Source organism: Herpailurus yagouaroundi, unplaced genomic scaffold (genome assembly GCF_014898765.1).
Source record: "Herpailurus yagouaroundi ecotype Mexico unplaced genomic scaffold, PumYag 100, whole genome shotgun sequence".
Classification (NCBI taxonomy): domain Eukaryota; kingdom Metazoa; phylum Chordata; class Mammalia; order Carnivora; family Felidae; genus Herpailurus; species Herpailurus yagouaroundi.
The window spans coordinates 21,989,606-21,999,738 of NW_024412391.1; the positions used below are offsets into that span (position 1 = coordinate 21,989,606).

The 10,133-nt window shown below is 37.9% G+C and overlaps 1 long non-coding RNA gene across 1 annotated transcript; it reads left to right on the forward strand.

Moving 5' to 3' along the window:
- Positions 1-6,819: 6,819 nt before the first annotated feature.
- Positions 6,820-9,073, forward strand: LOC121028073 (uncharacterized). Its single transcript, XR_005789053.1, has 2 exons — positions 6,820-7,988; positions 8,937-9,073. It is a non-coding gene; the product is annotated as an uncharacterized LOC121028073 (long non-coding RNA).
- Positions 9,074-10,133: the final 1,060 nt, after the last annotated feature.

A 10,133-nucleotide genomic window follows, 5' to 3' on the forward strand; every position in this document is an offset into this window, starting at 1 on the left:
AGAGAGAGGGGGAAACACAGAATCCAAACAGGCTCCAGGCTCTGAGCTGTCAGCACAGAGCCCGACATGGGGCTCGAACCCAGGAACCGTGAGATCATAACTTGAGCTGAAGTTGGCACTTAACTGACTGAGCCACCCAGGTGCCCCAAAATTCTACAGTTTTTTAAAAGGTAACTTTTCAAAGGTTTGGGAGTTGTGATTAAGCAGGTGTTGAGGAGGAATGTTATTCTGCTCTCTAAGATCCTTTTAGCTGGACTGAGAATCAAATTGATGTGAGACAGATTAACAAGAGAAAGTCAAATTTAGAATCCACACAAACATGAAATTCCAAAGATAGTGAGGCAACACGACACTCATATGAGGTGAGGAGAGGAGTAGGGTCTGAGGATACAAAGGGGAGAAAGACCATTAGCAACAAAGGCAAAAGGAGATGTTTAAAAAACAAAGGTTGTCCAATTATGCAGATAAATTTCTTAGGTAAAGAGGAATCTCTGTTTACAGATCTCTGCCTAATATAGGCTGGCAGCTGATGGGGAGGTAAAGAGCTTTTCCTGAATGTGCCGGGTTTTGACTGCTTTTAATGCAAAATAATGTTCATGCAAAATGAACCATCTTGGGGTGGCCTGCCCTTGGCCCCTACACAGGTTATGAACTGAGCATGTTCTGTCTGCCCAAACGCCCCCCCCCCCCCCCCCGGGCTCTGACTCTCTAAATGTTTGCATTGTAATAACAGCTGGCATCTCCTCATCGCACAAACTGTCCTTTTCATTCCAGAAACGGGAGCTCCATAATGGTTTTTGGAGTTACTCCCTTTCAATTACTGATTGATTTCAGGGCACTATCCCCTTCTAAAATTATGCCTGGCACATATTCAAAGTAAGAGAATTACAAATTTGCTTTCTTAAGATGTCAATGTAAGTGTGCGATTTATTCTTCCAAAAGTGAGACCAAGACAATAGAAATTAGCTTGAAACACGAATGCAAAAAAGATGAAAATGATGATGCTTCATCTTAAAAATTAACATCTGCTGTGGTATTGAGGAAAGTGCAAGTGGAAGACTGAGCTGCTTTTCAGAGCCTGAGTCTCGGTGCTTTTAAGAGTGCTCTTGGGGGGACCTCACATGTCCTCCAGTTTGCAGATACTAAAGCCCAATTGTCTTTCTTCCTAAGTAAATTCTAGAAGATTGAGTCATCCCGAAGGAATTTTTTTGTATACAATAATGCCAATTTGTTAATTTATAACCAAAAACAACTAAGAAGTAGACTAAAATCCCGTGGAGCTGGTCAGCAAATTGTGTTTCTTATAGGAAGGTTTAGTTACAAAATTAAATCAATATTAGAAGATTACTTGGTAACTATACTGTTATAGAGTGGGGAGTGACACGATCTCCTGGGACAATTAAAATAATAATTAACGCCGAGGAATATTATCACCAATCTCTATAGTAAGCTTTTATTTCTAAACAAGAATTAACCAGTCCCTTAGGCAGTAATGGAAACACACTGGTGAATTTTTACTATTAAATCTTTATATTTAGCAGGCTATAGTCACCATAAACTCTAGTCCTTATGATAACTGTACTTTCTCATTAAAGATTTTCCAAGATTATAGTACTCCCAACTTAATTATATTTCAAAATGCTTTTATTTTATAAGGCACAGGGAGTTGCTTATTGGGATCTAGGAAATGTAGTTGTCTGAGCAACCTATTTGTAAATCTTTTCCTTGGAGGGGTATTTCTTAAGAAAATGTCAAAGCCAATCATGTTTATGTTGGGTATAGTTAGCACTTGTTTCTTACCACTGTTCATAAATGCACCTTACTTGGAATCTAAAACCCTTATGCAAATTTATAGATTGGACTGAGATTGGTTACACCAGGCAAATCCCTTAACTACATTGTGGTTCTCAAGGGTTTGCTGAGATTTTGGTAGATGTAATTTAAATGGCAACTGTAGTTTCATCTTCTATGTTTTTAGTTTTCTTCAAGACACAATTTACCTATAAGGCTCTATTTGTTTTATATGTGTGCAGGTATAGTAGGACCTCAAATACCTATAACTCTCAGCTTTCAGTATTTATTAAGGGTCAGTAATTGTAAAATACAGTAAAAATTTGAAGATGTGGCCAAAGTAAATTTCTTTTTAACTAGGCAGATTGAATCATAGGCAAAATATTGAAACATTTATAGTGTCTAAAATGATTTTTTTTTTTTGGACTAATTTAAGCAAGGTTGTTCAGGTCTCCTTTTTCCTTAAAAAAAAGAAAGGAAATTTGAACAAAGTTCTAGTTAGTTACTTTGTTAAAAAATTGATTGTATTCATAGCTTTTGAAGTTAAAATTAATTTAAAAACTTCCTATGATAGTTTGGTTTAGGAACCATTGTCTTAGGATATGGTCTGAGCAAGAATATGTAATAAGCAGCCTTTTGGAAGTGATTTTTGTGATCTCTTAAAAAATATCCACATAACTCACTAGCTAATATTGCCAGCAACACAGATGCCATTTTCCTATTAAAGCATTTTTATCTGGAACAGTTGACAGTTAAGTTTGAAGTTTTCAGGAGAGAGCAAAGTACTAAGAATGAGGAATAAGGCAAAAGATATTGAGTATAAACTGTCCTGGACAGTCTAGGTAGGGCATAGGCAGTTGGAGACCCTAGACGGGCAGTAGGGCATGGGTTGCGAAAGTACTAGAAATCAAAAAGGGAGTACAGAAAAAGGAATGGAATAATGTTTTCATACCTACATGGATCTACATATTCTCACGCATTCATGAGTTTGACCTCTGAAGGTCCCCTTGACCAAAAATATCCTTTCTGACATTTCTCCATAGTTGCCTGAAATTCTCATTGTATTTGTTTTGGGGGGATAAAAGCAAGGATGATCTAGCCCTTTTCTTCTAATCAGCCTATAAGCATCTTATTAACAAGGATTGTATCCTGTTTCTCTGAACACCCACACAGTGCATAACAGTGATGTGTATATATACATGTGACCTTTTCTTGTGAAGGAAAAAGGGGCATCTCCATTTCTACCTGTTGAGACTTCAGCTCATGTTGGTGTCCAAGGGGCACCACAGAGGGAAGTGCAGCCTCAGTAGAGGAGCACTAGTAAGGGTTAGAGTAGGAAACCTTGGGCCACCCTGGCCTGCTCTCAGTTTTCTTGTTGGAGGATTTCTGAGAAAGGTGTTTCGTTGATTAGGTACCCTTGCATTGATCAGACCCTTGCATTGTCTTTCTGAATGGGAAAGGTGTGGGGTTTGGGGGCAGAAAACTTAGAACTGATTCCTAGCTGTGGGATTTGGTCCAAGCACTCTCTCATCTTCACTCACCATTATCCTGATCTGTAAAATGGGATGAAACAGTAACTACCCTGGCCTTGTGGAACCCAATTCCTTCTCTGGCTACCTAGTGATTATGTCTGGTTGACACAAGTGTCCACCTCTTACTGCTTGCTCCTCACTTTCCTATCATCCCACCCTACCTGTTCATGTGGTTAGGGATTAGCACGGTGATGGTTATTGCTTAAAGCTTGAAAATTAACTATTTAAGTAAAAGAAAAATCCTTGCTGCAGTCTGATTTCAAATAACATGAAGGTAAACATCAATTCAGCCCATGGGCAAATTCCAAATTAGTGTAGCCTGATTTTAAAATTTTATTCTTGGTGGCTCAGAGGCTAGGTGGCAGACTTTGGCTCAGGTCATGATCTCATGGTTCCTGGGTTCCAACCCCACCTCAGTCTCTGTGCTGACAGTTCAGAGCCTGGAGCCTGCTTTGGATTCTGTGTCTCCCTCTCTCTCTGCCCCTCCCCCATTCTCTCTCTCTCTCACACACTTTGTCTCTCAAAATAAATAAACGCTAAAAAAATTCTTAAAAATGTAAAAAATAAAAATGAATAAAAATCTTATTCTGGGGGCACCTGGGTGGCTCAGTCGGTTAAGTGTCGGACTCTTGATTTCAACTTGGATCATGATCCCAGGGTCATGGAATCAAGCCCTCCTCAGGCTCTGCATTGAGGGTAGACCTGCTTGGATCTCTCTCTCTCTCTCTCTCTCTCTCTCTCTCTCTCTCTCTCTTTTTCTCTCTCTCTCCCTCTCCCCCTTCCTCCCTCCCTTCCTCCTCCCTGCTCCCTCTTCCCCAATTGTGTTCTCTCTCTCTCTTTAAGAAAATAAAATAAAGTAAAATAAAATAAAATAAAATAAAATAAAATAAAACAAAACAAAATCTTATTCTGGGTCTTTAGACTACATGTATGAACTAGTTCCCTGTGTATTTTCACATTTGAAATGCATTGGTACACATCTGAGTGTGATTTTCAAGGTTACAATTTGCAGAATTATAATAGGGCAGAAAGTTTCATTGCTGTTACTCCTTAGATTTTCTGATTAAACAGGAGTTGGATTTTCTTGGTTGAAGAATGAGGAGTGGAGCAAAGTGGTGGGTTATTTATTTATTCTGTTCCTAATCTATTCTCTTCATGTTGCGTATTATTACTTTTTGTAGTGTTCTTGCTTCTGGTATTTTAAACTATCTTTTAATATTTCAGTTGATGTTGTATATTGAACACATGTCTTAAATTATTTCAGCATGGTGTACAGAGAAACCTAAAAAGAATTCGTTTTAAAAATCATTATTTGTTGCTTTTCCAAAACTTGGTATAGTGCTTTCTCCATTTTTTCCCCCACAGTAATATTCTTGATTTCATCTTTTGAGGTCAATATGTTGCCTCATATCTATATTAATTCACTGGAGCAAGGTCTTGAGTACATTTGTCAAATGTCCAATTTGGTTATAACCAAGTTAACGAGTAACATTTGTTATTAATTACATCAATAAAAACATCATAATCTTACGACTCTGGTTTGAGCCTAATAGAGTAGGAGGTTTGCGGGATGAATATTCACAGGCAATTAATGGACTGTTCTCTAGAAAAAACATGCTAAGAATCATTTTAATAGCCTCTTTGCATCCTAACCAGACTTCAATCAAATCAAACTGTTTCTGGCTATAAAAAAAAAATGTAATCGGTTCCTCAAAATTAAATCCAATGAACTTGTCTTTGTAGAAGGTCAAGTAATATACTCTCATGAAAGAAAATGGTTCCTCATTTAATGCATCAGTTATTAAAAAGGTGTTCTATTTTCCTGTTTGGGTTCTGTCTGTTTTTTTTATTACTGCATATTAAAGTAACCATCTTGCCAACATGCAAATGATACGCTAACTGAACATGGTTTGCATGAAAGGGCCAGAGAGACCTATCAGAGGCATTATTATGCCTAAGCAGTAGAAAACCACAGAGCACCTTGCTCTATTGCATGCTTATATGACTCATAGAAACAAGTAAAAATTAAAATATAGTAGATGATTTTCTACTTTTTTTTTTAAAGAAGACTTTCAGAGAATCTTATAAAATCTTAGATTTTGGTACCTCTTTACTGGTGAAAGAGTCAGACACCTCAGGTTTAGTTAAGGAATATAAAAGAGAGAACAAGAAGGGAGATGAGAGGGAGGGAAGAGGAGAATGTTAGACAGAAAGGTGCATAGAAAGGGAAAAAGAGAGAGAGAATAGGCAAAAATACCGGAGAACTATAGCTTTGTCATAACAGAGAATGGAATAATGTTCATTGAAAATATCTTACCAAGTGCTGCTGGATACTTGGCATATTTTATAGCATTTTATCTTTTGAAGTAGGTTCTATCTTCCATTTAAAGTTAGAGAAACAAAGGCTTACAGTGTTTCCAAAAACCTTGTCCAAGGCCACAAGCTACCATGTGAACCACCTTTTTGACTTTGAGGCCCATGGTTTTTTCATTGTGCCATGCTAGCCAAAGGCATGCGGTATCTAATTTTTGGTAAGGAAAATCCATTCCAGTCTTACTAAAATGAAATTTCAATATACCATCATTACTTTCTATCCTAAGTGAAAAGTTGATTAGGTTTTTCAGACATAATGAAGATAAAGGAAACGGAGATTGCTATTTCTTGGTAGATATATGTTTGGTATGTGTTTGTGTGTACACTTATTTCTTTCATGAACAAATCTCAGTGTCCTACAGAAAAAGGCCACTCATCAGCTAGAAGCTGCAGATATGTTTTATCTGGGCTGGTTGGAAAGATTCTCTCCCTGTCCTTCCTATTTTTGTTCTTGGATAATAATCTCCCATACAAGGACAAGAGAAGCTGTAGATGACCAGCAGTGTTATAAAGGTCACTATCTTAAACGAAGCTTCTACTGCCAAGACAGAAAGTTTCCAGTAAAAGGAACTGGGCCTCACTCAGAGAACAGTGCTGTAATTCAAAAGTCCTAGGACCAGAGGATGCTTCAGGTAGTCTGGTTGGTGGCATGTAGACCCTGAGACTTGGCTCTCTTTTTACTTTTTTAAAAAAAATGAGATATAACTCATCTACCATAAAATGTACCCTTTTAAAGTATACAATTGAGTGTTTTTTAGTATATTCACAGGTTGCACAACCATCATTGCTATTGAATGCTAGAATATTTTCATAACCTTAAGAAGAAATCCCATTACTCATTAGCAATCACTCTTTATTTCCTCCTCCCCCAGTTCTCTGCAACCACAATTCTACTTTCTGCCTCTCAAGATTTGCCTATCCAGCTATATTTTATATGCAATTACAAAGCCACACATTTGATGACATTTCCTGTTACCATTACTATTGCTCCCATATGGGCATGGGGCAATCCAGTAGGTTATTTTCCCAGGATGTTAAAGTGAGGGACCAAGTGTAATTTCCCCACACCCCTTCAAGTGTATCCAGCCTCAGTTCCAGCGCAGGGATTACATTTTCCCCTGGAGTTTACAAGCTTCCTCTAGACTCCCTGAATTGTGGATATTGGAAAAAGCATTAGGAACTCAATTAAATTTGAGTCTTTACTAGAAATATTTATCCCCTAATCTTCTCACATAAGCAAATATTCATTAGACCCATGACTTCAATCTGATTTTTCCCTTTGTTCTCGAATCTCACTGCTCTAAACATCATTTGTGTGCATTTAATATCTCTAAAAGACCTTTGAATCCCGTGAAATCGGTTACCAAAGCCAGAAACCCAAGAATCATCTTAGATCTTTCTTCATGGTTTTATTTTGCTTCCTCTTTCACTTCAAGAACCCATTACTAGATTCTAGAGATTTTAACCACCTATTACAATATCTTCCCTACTCTCTCCTTCATCTCTAGAACCCCTACCATTGTGAAAGCCCCTTCAACATGAAGTAGTTATGATGACCAGACTGCAACTACTTCTCTTCTGGTCCCCCTGCCTCCCATCTTGCCCCACTTCATTATCTCCAGTAATGCCCCCAAGTAGTCTTCTCATAATCGCAATCTGTTTATTTCCTTCCCCTCATCTTAAAATTCTTGAAAATTTCTCCACAGTTTTCAGAATGAAGTTCAAAATGTACTAGTTCCTCCAGAGTCTTCCCTTAGGTCCGCCTTGCACAATTCCTCACTTGTACCCTTTCCCTGCACCCACACTGACTGGCTTGTCTGCCCTGAATAGGTTACTCAGCTTCAGGTTCACTGCCCCTGCACAGAACTTTGCATTATCTAGAATGTTCTTTTCTACTTTATTCTCTTATTACTCTTTGAGTCCTACCATCTCTTTTCTGGAATGTAGGCCCTCAGTGGACAGAGACGGCATAATTTGTTCATCTCTATGCCAAGTGCTCTGCTCATTACTCTGCCGCCACACTTCTGATACTTTACTCACTTTTCCATAATGTCAGTGCAATTCTCAGTATCTACAACTGTACTGTAAATGTATTGAAAACACGTAGCAGCTAGTATAATACCTAAGTAAATGTCTAGTATTTATTGGATGGAAAAGAAGAAGGAAAGAGAAATAAACAAAGGAAAATAAAGAGCAACAGGACCCACATGTTGCCTATCTCCATACGCATCATGAACTCATGGTGGGATTCAGCACTTTGCCCTTAAAGCCGACCCATGCTGGAAAGCATAAGTGAGTAAAACCAGCTTTATACTGCTGTTTGAAAAATTTGTGGAGGGCATGAAGGAAAGACTTTAGAAAGTAAAGCCATAAAACATAAAACATTTGGTAAACTTCATAAAAGTCAAATTTGGTTTTTTGACCTATTTGGTTTGCCCCTGTGTTCCAAGAAGACATAGCAATCCTAAATGCACATGCACGTAAAACATCAAAATCTATGGTATATATAAAATATATGATCAAAATATATAAGGCAAAAACTGATAGAACTACAAGGAGAAATAGGTTAATCCATTATTACAGTGAAGACTTTAACACTGCTCTGTCACACATGGACAGATCCAGCAGGCAGAAAATCAGTAACGACATAGTTGAATTCAGAACACTATCAATCAACTGACTATAATGAACATCTATAGCCTACTTCAACAACAGCAGAATATACATTCTTCTCAAAGTCACATGGAACATTCACCAAGGTAGACCACATCTTAGGCTATAAAATGCACCTTAGCAAATTTAGAAGAATAGGAATTATATAATGTCTATGTATTCTCAGATCATCGTGGAATTAAATTAGAAATCAATAACAGAAAAATAGAAAACACCCAAATATTTGGTGATTAAACAACGTACTTCTAAATAATATATGAACTAAAGGAAAAAAAACTCGAAAGAAATTTTAAGATATTTGGAATAAATGAAAATGAGCACACAAATTATCAAAATTTGGGGATCCTGAGAAAGCAGTGCTTGTAGGGAAATTAATAGCATTGAATGCATATACCAGTAAGAAGCAGATGAATTCACACCATGGAACTTGGGAAAGATTTGGGACTGAGAGGCACCTATGACTGCACCAGACAGGGATGACACATGGGGCTGAAAACAAAAAGAATTGGTTAAAAGCCTCACTGAGAGTCAATTAGACCTAATGATCCTTTCTTCCATTTCCTGTAGCTTAACCTTAACAAGAAACTGGAAATTTACTTTGTAGAGAGTAAATCTCAAAATCACCAGGGATAATGGCAAAAAGGGAAGAGCTACTGCAATAAAATGGTAAATTATAAACTAACAATAAAGACTATATATGGAGACTTGTACTTTCACCCCAATGCTCCTCGCTGTATGAACATTCAAAGTCAAGTATGTGCTTCCCCTTTTCCCTGGATAAGTTTTATAGAACTCTTCTCTGGAGAAACTGAAGTGTTCCTAAGAAAAGACCTGTGGGTACCATCCTAGCAGGAAAACAGATTCATACTAGATGATTCAAATGAAGGGACATTAATGAAGGAACTACTTACAGTCTGTACATGAACAAATGAGGGATGGTGAGTCACCTAGCAACTAGCAACAGTAAGAAGTCATTATATCCCCAGGTTGAAGGCAAAATGGAGGGAAGTAAAAGCCAGTGAGAAGTGAAACAGTGCAACAGAGCCCTCTCGGCAGGAACCAAAGTGTGGAGAGTTGCAGGTACTGCTAGAGACTCTGTGCTAAAGCAAGGAGAGAAGCAGGGAAAATACCCTTAGTCTGGTTGTTTAGGGGGAACTAGTGTATAGTTCTCAGGGTCAGCCTCCTGGGACACAGAGTAGGATAGAGAAAAATAGAGAAAAGACATGATGGAGGAGGCAGTGCACAAACAATATCTAGCAAAGATACTGACACTTGGAAGTCTTCTAATGAAAGCACTGTACTCCAATTTGAACACTCTAGAAGTCTACTAGTGTGAACTTCCAAGTTGTTCTGTAGTGCCACATTCTTAAGTGTGATTGGTCAGCCATACTAACCTTTGAAAAGGTCTCCAAATTAAAAGGCAGTTGAGGGGCGCCTGGGTGGCTCAGTCGGTTAAGCGTCTGACTTGATTTCAGCGCAGGTCATGATCTCACATTTCTTGAATTCAAGCTTCACATCATGCTCTGCACTGATAGCATGGAGCCTGTCTGGGCTCTCTCTCCCTCTCTCTCTGCTCTCTCCCTCTCCCCCCCCCCAATAAATAAATAAACATTAAAAAAAAAGTTGAAAGAGAAACCACCCAAATAATCATTCAAAAATTAAAAACTCTAGAGGACAAAAGAAAAATAGGGGACTTTAAAAACAATATATTTAAGTCTATATTCTCAGACAATTGATTGTATTTCATAAAGCAAAAATCAGAAT